The following is a 13,536-nucleotide window of genomic DNA, read 5'->3' on the forward strand; positions in this document are numbered from 1 at the left end:
TTCGAGATGAGCCAAGTTGTGTGGTACAACATATATTGTCTCAATCTCCGAGTCGTCTAGATTAAGGCACAACACAACTTTTCAATCGATGAATATCTTGTCTCGCATTCAGTAAACTTCTTATTGAGGTAATATATCGCTCTTTCTTTTCTCCCTGACTCATCATGTTGGCCGAGCACGCATCCCATGAAATTTTCAAAGACTGTCAAATACAGTATCAACGGCTTATCTAGGCTAGGTGTCATCAGTACTGGGGCATTGGACAGGTAATGCTTGACCTTTTCAAAAGTTTTTTGACAATTCTCATCCCATACACCTGGATTGTGTTTCTTAAGGAGACAAAATATAGGGTCACATTTCTCAGTTAGCTGTGAAATGAACCAGGCAATGTAAGTTAGTCTTCTTAGGAAACCTCAAAAACTTCTTTTTGAGTGTGTGGTGAAGGCAATTCTTGTATAGCCTTGACTTTGTTGGGGTCAAATTTGCAATCCCCTTTTCACTGACTACGAATCCTTGTAGCTTTCCTGACCTATCCCCGAAGGTGCATTTTGCTGGATTGAGCTTTAGCTGGAACTTTTTTAACCTTAAGAATAGTTTTCTCAGGACTTGCACATGCTCCTTTTCTGTTCTAGATTTTTCAATCATATCGTCGACATAAACTTCGATTTCTTTATGCATCATATCATGGAACAGGGTTACCATAGCTCTCTGATACATTGCCCCCGTATTTTTTAGTCCAAATGACATCACCTTATAATAAAATGTTCCCCACATGGTTATGAATGTGGTCTTTTTCATGTCTTCAAGATGCATCTTTATCTGGTTGTATCTCGAGAAGCTATCTATGAAGGAGAAAAATGAGTAACCTGCCGTGTATTCCACTAAGGTATCAATGTGAGGCAACGGGAAGTTGTCTTTTGGGCTGGCTTTGTTCAAATCCCTATAGTCCATGCACATTCGCACTTTTCCATCTTTTTTAAGGATAGGGACGATATTGGCTACCCATTTCGAGTATTTAAATATTTGTAAGAACCCAGCATCGAATTGCTTATTGACTTCTTTTATATTTAAAAAAACGTCGGGCCTCATCCTTCGGAGCTTCTGTTGAACTGCCTTACACTCTTCTTTTATTGGAAATCAGTGTACCACGATATCAGTACTTAATCTGGGCATGTCTTGATATGACCATGCGAAGACATCCTTGAATTCTTGGAGTAACTCAATGAGGTCTCGCTTTGTTTCTACAGCAGTGCAAGCTTCAATCTTCACCTTTTTTTCCTCTCCTAGACTCACAATTTCCACTGACTCTTTGTAAGGTAGGATTTGCTTCTCATATTGTTCCACCATCCTCAACAAATCAGGAGATAGGTGACAATCTCGATTATCTTCGTAATCCTGAGAATCCTTCATACCTTGCTCAAAAGGAGACTCTGAGTCAGTAGCAGTGTCGCTCATATCATTAATATCTGAAGACCTATTATAGAGAATGAATGAAGATCCAAAGAACAAAAGAATCTATGAATAATTATATGTATAGTATGATTATGAATGAAATGGAAAGAATAAAAGAATATTTGCTCAAGATGATACGCAAATATGTATTTTATTGAAATAAAGATGTTCGACATAAGCCTATTTCACAAAAGGATTCTTATTGCTCCTAAGCTTAGAGCAATAAGAGTGTTTTGAACATTACTCTAAATTAGCTCTAAAAATTAAAGGAATCTCTTACGCAGTCCAATTGCTCAGAAAACTTCTAGGTACATAAGGGAAAATTTCCAAAAAATGCTTTTCTCCAATTCCTTCTTCGAATATGGCGCTGATGTTTAAGTTTCCCAACATTTCTTCCGTAGTTTCCCTCCTTGACATATTCTGTTTAGGGTAAATAGTTCCTCCTGATACGAATGTTATAGATATATGGGGAAAAGTCATTGGTTCCCATTTGCTCTCTCCCCCGCTTAAATGCGCTCTCCTCCTTTCTTACTTCTTTTCTAGCTCCTTTTTTTGTTTCGATTTTGGTTTAAATCCTAAGCCAAAGTGGTCTCGTTTATCTTTCAGCATCGGTGCCTCAACCCTTCCTTGAAGGTATCTTCCGAGTCCTCTTTCTGGCAAGGCTCCTTTTCCGACGATCAGTTGTAAGACTATCCTTGTAGTTTTGGATATTTTGGGCATCAAGATTTTGTTTCCCTCGATGATGAAGGTGGCATTCACAAATTCTAGCGATCGAAAAAAACATTCTATCACTTCATCGTTCGTCCCTATGTATGGCACGTCACTGGTAACAGATGTAATAATGTCTTCTTTTGTGTTTATCGTTACCAGTCTACCCTCAGCTACCAACTTTAACTTTTGGTGCAGTGACAACGGAACTGCCCCCATTGAGTAAATCCAAGGCCTTCCCAACAAGCAATTATAAGAAGGCTTGATGTCTATCACCAAAAAGTCTACTTCATACGTGTTTAGACCAATCAAAAGAGGTATCTCGATCCTTCTCATTACCTTCCTTTCAGTACTGTTGAATGCTCTCACTATTTTTTGGCATGTTTTCATATGAGAGCTATCCACAGGCAACCTATTCAGTGTGGATAGGGGTAAGACATTCAGGGCCGATCCATTCTGGCAATGTATATCCTTTATAGCAAGTGGTAATGTGTAGAGCTTTTGTAGATCCCCTGCCTCCTGGCGGTATTTCATCATCATTAAAAAAGATGAAATTATTAGCGCTTATGTTATTGACCAGACGACCCAGCTTGTTAATAGAGATATCATCCGCGACATAAGTTTCCTTCAACACTTTCATCAATGTGCTATGATGTGTCTTTGAGCTTAAGAGTAAAGCCAGTACCGATATACAAGCTGGCTGCTTGTACAGTTGTTCTACAATGCTATACTCGCTGTGCTTTAGGAATTTCAAAAATTTCTTAGCCTTTTTGTCAGCTATCGGCTCATTAACAGGTGATTTAAGTCTGGCCGACTTCTCTTTCTTTTGTTCAACCACTAAGGATTTTTCTTTAATAGGTTCAGCTTTTGTATTTGGGGAATTATAGCACCTTCCACTGCGTGTGTAGAAACCCACATCCTGACCTTCTTCTAAAGTGCTGACCGAGTTTTCCTCTCTCGGGATCGTCACGTTGTAGTCGTAATCCTAAGAAACCCTTTTACTGTCATTATAGGAAAAAACTATGGGTTTCTAGATTATGACCCTTGGTGTAATTTGTGCTCTGACTTTATTGATTCTTGGTCGTGAGATAATTACCACCGGGTGATTGACTCTATAGACCTTCTATGTCGATCTTTCTTCTGAGGTACACACATATTTTCTTTCTCGGCCTTTGGTATATTCAAAGAATTCTAGCTTCTTGTTATTTATCAGACCTTGTATTAGGGCCCTGAAATTCAATGCACTCTTGGATCTCATGACCCTCTTCATCATGGAACTTACAGTAGTCCCTTGCTTCTCCGAGTCTCTCCCCTAAATCCTGTGTGATTAATCCTCCTTCTACCATTTTCTTCCAAACCCATCTTAGTGGGGGTTTTCACTTTCGCTACACCCATCTTAATTCTCTTTCCTCTACTCTTGATTATCGCATTTACCTCTTTATCAGAATGAATGGGTAATAGATTTCCTACCACATTAGGTCCCGATGGATTATCAAACTTCACAATACCCATCTTGATGAATCTTTCAATTAACTTTTAAAAGTGGTGCAGTTCTCGATTGAGTGTTTGGTAATTTCTGCGTGGTACTCGCATTGAGCATTCACGTCATACCATTTGGGGAATGGAGGTTGCATAAATTTTAAGTAGAAAGGGGATACCACATGTGCATCGAACAAATTTTGATACAACTCCCTATATGTCATCGGGATAGACGTGAACTAAAGTCTTTCTGCGTTCGGCCTTGGATTGGATTCTTACCTTGGGAGGCCCTGATGGCTAGTAGCTATCGTCCTTGGCTGGCTTACAGTGATCGGCTTTGATTAACCCTTGTTATACAGACTCGCATTATTCACTTCATTTTTCTTCTTCCTCGGGGCTGATCTTTTGGTGCTTTCCCCTGCGTCTATTTTCCCGATCTTATTGCATTTTTTATCATCTCTCCAGACATTACCACATCTGAGAAGCTCTTAGTAGTACTTCCCAACATATGGTTAATGAATAGAGCCTTCAAAGTGTTAATGAAAAGCATGGTTGTTTCCTTCTCCAGAAGAGGTGGTTGGACTTGCGTCGCTACCTCTCTCCATCTTTGGCCATAATGCCCGAAGCTTTCATTTGGCTCCTTTTCCATATTTTACAGTGTGATTCTATTGGGTGTCATGTCCGCCACATGACTATACTATTTTATAAAAGCCTGTGCGAAATCCTTCTATGAATTAATTTTGGCATAGCTCAGTTGGTTATACCATTTGGCCGCGGACCCGATCAGACTGTCTTGAAAGCAGTGAATTAATAACTGATCATTATTAACGTATCTTGTCATCTTTCAACAGAACATCGTAATGTGAGCTTTAGGGCAGCTAGTCCCATTATACTTTTCAAACTCTGGAGTATTGAGCTTTGGTGGGAGCACCAAATCTGGGACCAAACTCAAATCTTTAGCGTCAACCCCGTAATGGTAGTCTGTATTCACCATTGCCTTAAATTTCTCTTCTAGCAATCTGTAACGGTTCTCGAGTTGTTTTGGCAGATCTATCCCTACCTTCTCTATTTCTGCTATATCATCCATATCAGGGATAACGATATTAGTTGGACTATCCCCTGGATTAAAGCCTGAGCCTGTTGGGTAGTTCGTTGGTACCGAGGTACTGGCCCGATATTGTTGAGGTCTGATAGTAACGGGTACCTTTCGTGGGTACGCCTCTGGTTGAGTCTGGACATTTATCGAGGTAAAACTTGGGGGATAGGTAGGGTCTTCATTATCATCACCTGAGTTAATCGCGGTACGTTTCCCTTTTTCAAGTCCTCAAACCAGCAACTGCGTTAATTGGCTTAGCATTCTTCTTTAGGATTCTTGCATTTGATCATTTATGTCTTGTTGAATTTTGGCTAATTGTTTTTGCATCTATACTTGCAACTGATCTTGTATATCTCATTGCATTTGTTCTAATCTTTCCAATTTTTGATCCATTGCATTGGTTTTGCGGTGGGTACTGTAGCAATATTTAATTGGTAAACTCTCATTGGTTTCTATAGTAATTGTCATAATTTTACTTAATTAGGGTCTTTTTATGAAACTTAATGCATATGATGAAATGTAATGCAGATGAATGAAATGAATGCAAAAAGATGCATTGATTCTGATTCAATTTCATTAGAACAACTTTACTAGAAAACAAATTTATTTACATAAAATGAATTATATATACGGCTTTGCCCTAATTCTCAAAGCCTTAACTTTTCTAAGAAGCCAAACTAACTCTCGACCTCGATCTAATTCTAATTCATACTTTAAGCTTAGTATGTCGGCTTGAACTGCTAGGGTTTGTAGATGATCGGCCACTTCCCGTATTTGAGCCACAGCCTCACCCATGATTTAGTCTCTATCTCTAACCTGACCTTGAGAACACTGGAACTGCTCTTTCCATTGTTCATTATTCTTTTCAAGAAACTCAACTCGAAGTTCACAATTTTGCAAAGCGGCCTCGAGCTCCACTATCTTTCCTTTCAATTATTCGATCTTACTTAGGTTTGCTCTCAACTTGATTGCGAAGTTGTGACTACGATACTGGTGAAGTGACTTTTCTAATTCTGCTACCCGAGCTCTTAATCTCACTTTCTCATTTCGGCTTTCTAACAAATTCTTTCCCAAAGCATCCTCTCGAGCTCGAGTATCTTGGAATTTCCTTTCCCATTGGTCGGCTCTCACCTTTACCTCTTTGATCTCTTACTGCCATTGTTCTGATGTTTTGCCTAAACCGACAGTTCTTATCGACAAACACAGCTTTTATAATCAGTCTTTAGACTATCCAAATCTTCTTCGGCCTTGTTCTTTCCCTTCCACAATTTCTTGGCCTCTAGATTTTGAATGTCGACGTCTAATCCTAGTCGCATCTTTTCCTCCTCTAACTACTTAATCTTCCTTCCCAATTCTAAACTCCTATTCTCAAAGTCCTGCTTAATGATCTCTAACTCAGACGAGATTACTTGTAAGTGCTCTTCTATTGGCCGAGCATTTTCTTGACTTAGCACAGGGATGTTATCGTTGACTCTTTTACCCTACCACAAATCATACTCAGGGGTCGTCATCAGACCTGCGGTGCATCTTTTCATTCTACGGGTTTGGTTCCAAGCATTCGATATTTCTCGAACTTTCTTCTTGTAATTATCACCCTTGTACGTAAACTCGCACTGAGCCAAACCTTATGTCACCGGTATGAACTGCCTTAATCTATACTACCTTAACACGAAGTGGAGAAAATCTAACGGCTCTCCATATCTCATCGGGGGTCATCCATGGAGCCCTCCATTCTACATCTTCGACCTGTAGATTCTGGAGAATCGCAATTCATTTCTCTTCTGAAATGTCGTCTCGCATCGGTGTAGCCACTAATTCCTTCAATGGAGAGTAGTTCTCAGAGAAAACTCGATTGAAGACATTTTCTACCTTCCAAAAGTAGCTATGGAACCTAGCTAACAAAAGTTGTGCACACCCGATAAACCTTGCTTTGCCCGCTCTTCGGCATGCATTCAAGGATCTAAAAGTTTCGGCCAAAATTGTTGGGACGGGTATGACCCTTTTGTCAAGCCGATCAAACAAATCTGAAACCGCTTCATCAATGTGTCTTATTGCTTTGGGGAAGATGACCAAACCATAAATGCTTAAAGCGAAAACATCAACCCTCTTCTTCATATCTGGATGTGCTAGGATCAAATCCCTCAAGTTTTTCCAAGGAATGCACTTATATTCTTCTTTTTGCTTGATTCAAGTTGCAACCCACTGCTCACTCATCCCCGTGATGCTCATTAACTTCTTTAAGTACGTCGAGACGTTGGCGGCTCTAGAGTAAGCTTTGTCGGCTTGAATCTTCAGGCAACGAAGTAAGGTCTTGTATTCTTCCACAGTAGGTACCAAATCAACCTTCCCAAAAGTGAAACAACCGTAGGCGGGATTCCAATACTGAACGAGAGCTCAGAATAAGTGATTGTCCACTTTCATATCGAGTAGATAGGGTAGATCACCATAGTTACAATAAAAGAGCTGCTTGATCTCGTCATCCCATTGATCCCATATCAGTTTCAGTTATTGGAGATTATTCTAAGTCACGCTAACACGAGTGAAGTCGCACAACTCTGACACATATCTCTCCGTAAGACTATCACCTTTCTCTTGCTGCATTTTCTCAGACCAAATTCGAAAAGTCGTATTATCCTTCACTTTATCAAGAAACCCCTTTTTCCATGATAGGCTCTCTATTTAGATACTGAACGTGAATCAACACCCTTTTTTATGATGAAAATGTCATGCAATCACAGCCAAAGCAGAACAAAGCAAGTCAGTATTAAACACAAAGCACCTATTTGGGTAACCACTAGGGTTGGGCATGGTTCTACCTAAGGTAGGCTCCTAGGGCTCATTATATGCGATTTGGTTCTAAAACAAAGGTACCTGAACTGGTAGATTTCTCGATACTCACCCATTATAGGCTCATATGGACCGAGTTCAGTTTAGGGAAATACATTTCCCTATGGCTACACGAAGATGAAAATCTTATGAAAACATAGGTACGAATGTATCCAGAAAGCGATCCACTATCTTATACGGAGGTGAAAGCCTCACGAAGGAATAGTTTCTCACTTCCACTTAAGAGGGTAAAATCGACCGATTTATGCGATGCAATATGCGGAGATATATAAAAAAAGGCTCAAACCAATAAAGCGAACATGTTACGACAAATACCATAAAAACGATGGATGAAATACAACAGAAGGATCATAAATTTAAATTAGATTTTCCATTTTTGACAAAAAACAAAAAATAATCAATTTGCGGCTTGACTCTCTTATTCAATATCCCCAACGGAGTCGCCAAGCTGTCGAAACTATTTTTTTGATAAGGTCGACTTTTAAAAACGAAAATAGGAGTCGCCACCAATCCTTTTTTATGAAATGTGATTGGATCACCTTGTAATTTGGTCATTTTAATAAAATATTTTGATTTACTAAAACAACGATTTTGGTATACGAAATTCAAGAAAACGGGTTTGGGGGTCGGTTATGTGCGAAGAAGGATTAGCACCCTTGTGTACCTAATTAATTAATTAGTGTCTTAATGTCAAAAATTTCAAAACTTGAAAGAATTTACAATACGGTTCCTCTTTTTATTAATGTTAATTTTTTTAAAAGAACGCTTGAATAAATTGAAACGAATGTTAAAGACCCTCTCGTCTCGAGATAACAAATGTCACATCCCGTAAGTTAGGGTACGACATTTTGAACCCTCGAGAACAAGCTTGCCTTTAGAAATTTTTTATTTAAATTTCATGTATTTTAATTTCAAAAGGATATTTGGCTATTTAGGTTTAACGAGAAAATCAAAACCCCGTAAGTTAAGGTACGATTTCTCGAATATCCAAAATGCAAAATATTGCCTATTTTTAGAAGTTTTCTTTTGTGAATTAGGGTGAAAATTAATGCAATATTAAAAATGATATAAGTGTAGTTTATTTGATTATGTTAAAAAAAAATCGTTTAAAACGTAAAAAGGATCATACTTGGCGAATAATGATAATGCAACATACATTTAGAGTAACAATGACATAATAAAATATAACATATATAGCATTGATATTAATGAATCATAATATTAATATGCATAAACAATAATAATAATGATGAAAATGATAACAATAATAATGATAATAACAATAACATTAATAATATTAATAATGAATAATATAAATATTTGAAAGTATATAAAAAGTAATAAATAAATAATGGAACAAAAATAACAATAATAAGGACAGAAATTAAAAAAAGCCAATTAAAAAAAGAAATAATAAGTAAGTAAATAAATAAAAGAAAACTAATAAAAGTTTGATTAAAAATAAATAAATAAACAAATAAAATATTAAATAAAACATTTTTTTAAATAAAATAAAATAATAATAAAAGTGGTCAAATTTTAAAAAAAAAAGAAAAGAAAATAGGACTAAATTAAAACATCCCAAAAAATGCGGAAGGACCAAAGGCGTAAATAGCCCAACAGATGAAAACACGTGGATTCCCCAGGAGCGGGTCAGGTCGCGCACGGGTTGGCCTTAAACGGCGCCGATTTGGGCGTTTGGGAGCCTAGCTCAAAACGGCGTCGTTTTGTATCTTCATTTAAGTCAATTTTTTTTAAAAAAAACTCATTTTCTCTTTTCTCCCTCAAAAAAAAAAACACTCTCTCAACTCCCTTCCTCCCCTCCAATTTCTGGTCGGGGGTCCGACCATCGGGCCATCGTGGTGGCCGCTGGTCGCCGGCGGCAGCGGTGCCGTCCATGGTGGTCGAAAAATTCAAAAAAAGAAAGCCATCTTTTGGCTTTTTGACTCCCGATCTCGAAAATGTACCACCTTTCCTCGGAGATGGCGACCTCGGCCACCCGTGGCGGCACAAACGCAAGAAAAGGTGAGCTTTTGGCTCTTTTCTACTCTTTGTTTATTTCTTTTAAAATGATAACAAAAATAATGCGAAAAGAAAAAAATAAAAAGGCAACCTTTTTCGTTTTATTTTTTTTCTAATTAATATCGTTTGTTTGTAAAAAAATTATAAAGTTTTAGTTGCGACTTTTATAGCTGAAATTACAAGATCCGTTTTTATTTTTTGTTTTTGTTTGCTACTGGTCATTTGTCTTCTTCTTTGTTGTTCTCTTCTATTTTGCGTGTTTTTTTTCTTTGCAGGTGATAGTGGAGGTGAGTGTCAGATCGCATGTGGAGAGGGGCGCTGACGTGGCATACGGCTAGGGTTTCTTCCCTTATTTTTTTGGATGAAAACACCAATTAAATATTGAAAAGTTCAAAAAATCTATTACAAAAAAGAAAGGAAAGTCAAAAACTAAATTAGAATAAAGTATTACAAAAATACTCTTAACTTATAAACTCGTAATTTCATCTTTATTAGTTTAATGGGTTTTTTCTTATTTTCATGAAAATATTATTTAAATTGATAGATTTATATATTGTTATTAAAGTTTTTGATAATTTTATTTGACGTATTATGCATAAAATTGAAATATATATATAACTTTCTAATATTGTTTCTTTTTCTTACTATGTTATGTATATGTATATATATATCAATTATTCTAATAAGGTACATTTTATACATATTATCAATTGGCACCCCAAAGTTAAATGTCAAGATCAGTCACCGACGTAAATAAACTAAACTAAATTGGTTTTGTTTTAAATATATGAAAATAGAGTTGGTAGTAAATCAAGTTTAAGGAATGAGTCCTTGTTTTTTTGTTGTGTCTTATTGAAACGGCGGACAAGTAAATATTTATACACATGGTTATTGTTCATGGAATTGATGTTCTTAATACGCTCTATGCATGCTGGACACGTGTACTGCTCTGACCTGTTTGATGGACTTCATAGCCCTTACATGCGAACTTCTTGGTATATGCGAGCTGCTACCACGAACTTCCCCTGCTGGACTTCATAGCCCCCACATGTGAACTCCTTGATATATGCGAGCTAGAACCGTGAACTTCCTTTGAAAGCCCTCCTGGTGAATCCTCACTACAAGACCTGCATGCACTGATAAGGCCCAACTAGTTTAAGAATAGGCGATTTGAATTTTATCTGAATTTTAAGTTGGGTGATAATAAATACGTAACAAATCCAATTTTTTACATTTTTGAAAAGAGATGAAAAGTAGAGTGGGGTTAAACTTAAAGTTGCGAAAACCATGCAATTAAAATTGTCACGTGGAAACATTCATGTATTTGTCTTTTGTGAAGATGAAATGGTAATTGGTGAAACCAAATCCAATAAATCATTAAAATATTGAAGGATTAGACAAGAGAATTCAAGGCTCTAACTTGGAATCCGATGCCAAATAGATTTGCAACATTTTCTACTCCTTAATTCCTACTTTACAACCTGAAAAAAGATCACTCAACTTCAGATTCAGCTTAAATTTTGAATATTAAAAATTTCCAACTACTTTCAATTACAATCTAAATATATTTAGACATTTGAAAAATGGGTCCGTCGTAACCTTTCAAGGCTTGTACCCGATTTGATCTAAACTATTTTTGATATTATAATATATAATGATTTATATCGTATAAAATGTAAATTTATAATAATTTATAATATTATAACGTAAATGTTAAAAATATATATTAAATTATTTATTATAAAATAACATAAATCATTGTTTTAACATAAAACGAATTTGGATTAACCGTCCCATTTCTCAAATTAAACTACTTGAGTAAATATAAATTGTATTAATACTATATAATAGCCCAACATAAATTTGGTGGAGCTTGACCATGAAGAAATCTAGTAAAAAGACATGCATTTATTATTAAACCAAATATTCTTGAAGTTTTATACTTTTGTTGTGGATGGGAAAGTAGTGAAAATTAAATGGAATTAATAGTTGAGAAAATAATTATGAGTTTGTTTTTCCATTTTTATTGAATATTGGATTTAAATAACATTTAATATGAAGAGTAAAGCTTTTAATGAGCAAGGTGGGTTAATCAAGAATGTGAAGGAAACGTACCATGTTGTTATGGAGTTTGATATCAACCTTAGAAAATGGCAGCAGGAAAACCAAAAGAATTTAAATTGGTAGGTGAAAATGGAGGCTTTTGTTCATCTTAATAACTCTTAATCCAGATTGTATATTTAAATTATGTTTCGTTATTCGAAGTAATATATGAACTATATTTTTACCCAAATTTACCCTGTCAAAAAAGAAGTTAAAGACGATTAATTTTACACTATATACACTATATTTTTATGCAAAGTATATAGAAAAAACAAAGAAAATTATTTTTAAGAATAATAATAATGGGTTTTGAATTGGGGTGAAAATGAAAATGAAATCAAGGTTTAAAAATGGAAAAGAAGTTCGTTGGAATCTGAGTTTGGATGAGTTTTTCGATAGGTTTTGAATTTTCCATTACTGGAGTTTTTGAGTTTGGATGTTTATAAGTTATTTAAAAAATAGCTTAAGGAAATAATATTTAATTTTTTGGGGATTTTTAAGTTAAAAATTATCATGTGTCACAAAATAATTGGCTAAGAGATTCTTTTAACGAGTGGAGGTAATTTGGGTAACAAAGTATAGTTTTGGTACCATTTTGGAAAACAAGATATAGTTTAGATACCACTTGTGGCTTAAAAAAGTTTAGGTATAATGATAAATTTAGTCCCTAATGTTTATATCTTTTGTCATTTTGACCCTAATTCTTTTCTAGGATCACTTTAACCCTCAACCTTCAAATTTTAATCAAATTATTATTTTTAAATGACTAGGTTTATTTGAGTTTCATTATGTGGGTTATCTCCAAAACTATTATGATTTAGTTCATATATTAGTTTGATTACGCTTTATAGTGCTTGATTTTAATTATAATTTATCTGAATATGTATTGCTTATAATTGCATTTGTAAATTTCAAAAATAAAAATTTGATGATTCTTTATACTATTAGTGTAAGAGTAAACTATAAAAATAATTACTTATGTTTAATTAAATTTACATTTTTATTACTAAATTTTAATTTATTATAAAATAATTATTATCCCTTTGTAATATTTTAATCTGTTACTGGGAGTGCGACGGAAATCACAAACCCTCCCATTAAACAGGTCACTGTCACATAATTGAAACATGTTTTTTAATTTTTTTTTTACTTTATTTTCTTTCTTATTCCTTTTTTTTCCTCTCTCTTCTCTCTCTACTTTTTCTCTTTCTTTTCTCTTGTCTCTCTTCTCCTCCCTCCACAACCCTAGCCATGGCTATCGAACTTGCACCGAAGCTCCAATCAGAGGCCACCAAATTGAAGTTCCCTTTCTCCTCTATCATTTTCTTGATTTGGTGCTTTCGAAAATATCTCAAAAATCCCCATATCGACACCAAAGCTTTAAACTATTTCAGCTCTGATCTCCCTTGTTGACCATCAAATCATCTTTGATTTGTGATATGTGCATCCTCTCGCAGTCAACCAACTTTTGACCGTTAGGATTGACGAACAAAGAACCCAAACCCCTTGAATTGGTCAAACTCGAAATGGGTTGTACTTCCTTTTATTTTTCCTTTTTGTTTTCTCTCTTTTTCTTTTTGATTTTCATCCGTGATTTAATTTGTTTGGAGATTTTTTAGGCTTGAAGCTTTGTTGTTTATGCATGACCCACACACACACACACATTCTCTCTCTCTCTCGATATATATATTTGGCTTTGTTGACTTTGGTATTGCAGAGTTTTTTGGGGGTTTGATTAATTGTGTGGCTTAGGTTTGGTGGGGAGGCCTAGATTGAATGAGAGGTTGTGAGGTTTGGTTTAAATCAAGTGACGAAAGTCACATCAATGT

Source organism: Gossypium hirsutum, chromosome D05 (assembly GCF_007990345.1).
Source record: "Gossypium hirsutum isolate 1008001.06 chromosome D05, Gossypium_hirsutum_v2.1, whole genome shotgun sequence".
Classification (NCBI taxonomy): Eukaryota; Viridiplantae; Streptophyta; class Magnoliopsida; order Malvales; family Malvaceae; genus Gossypium; species Gossypium hirsutum.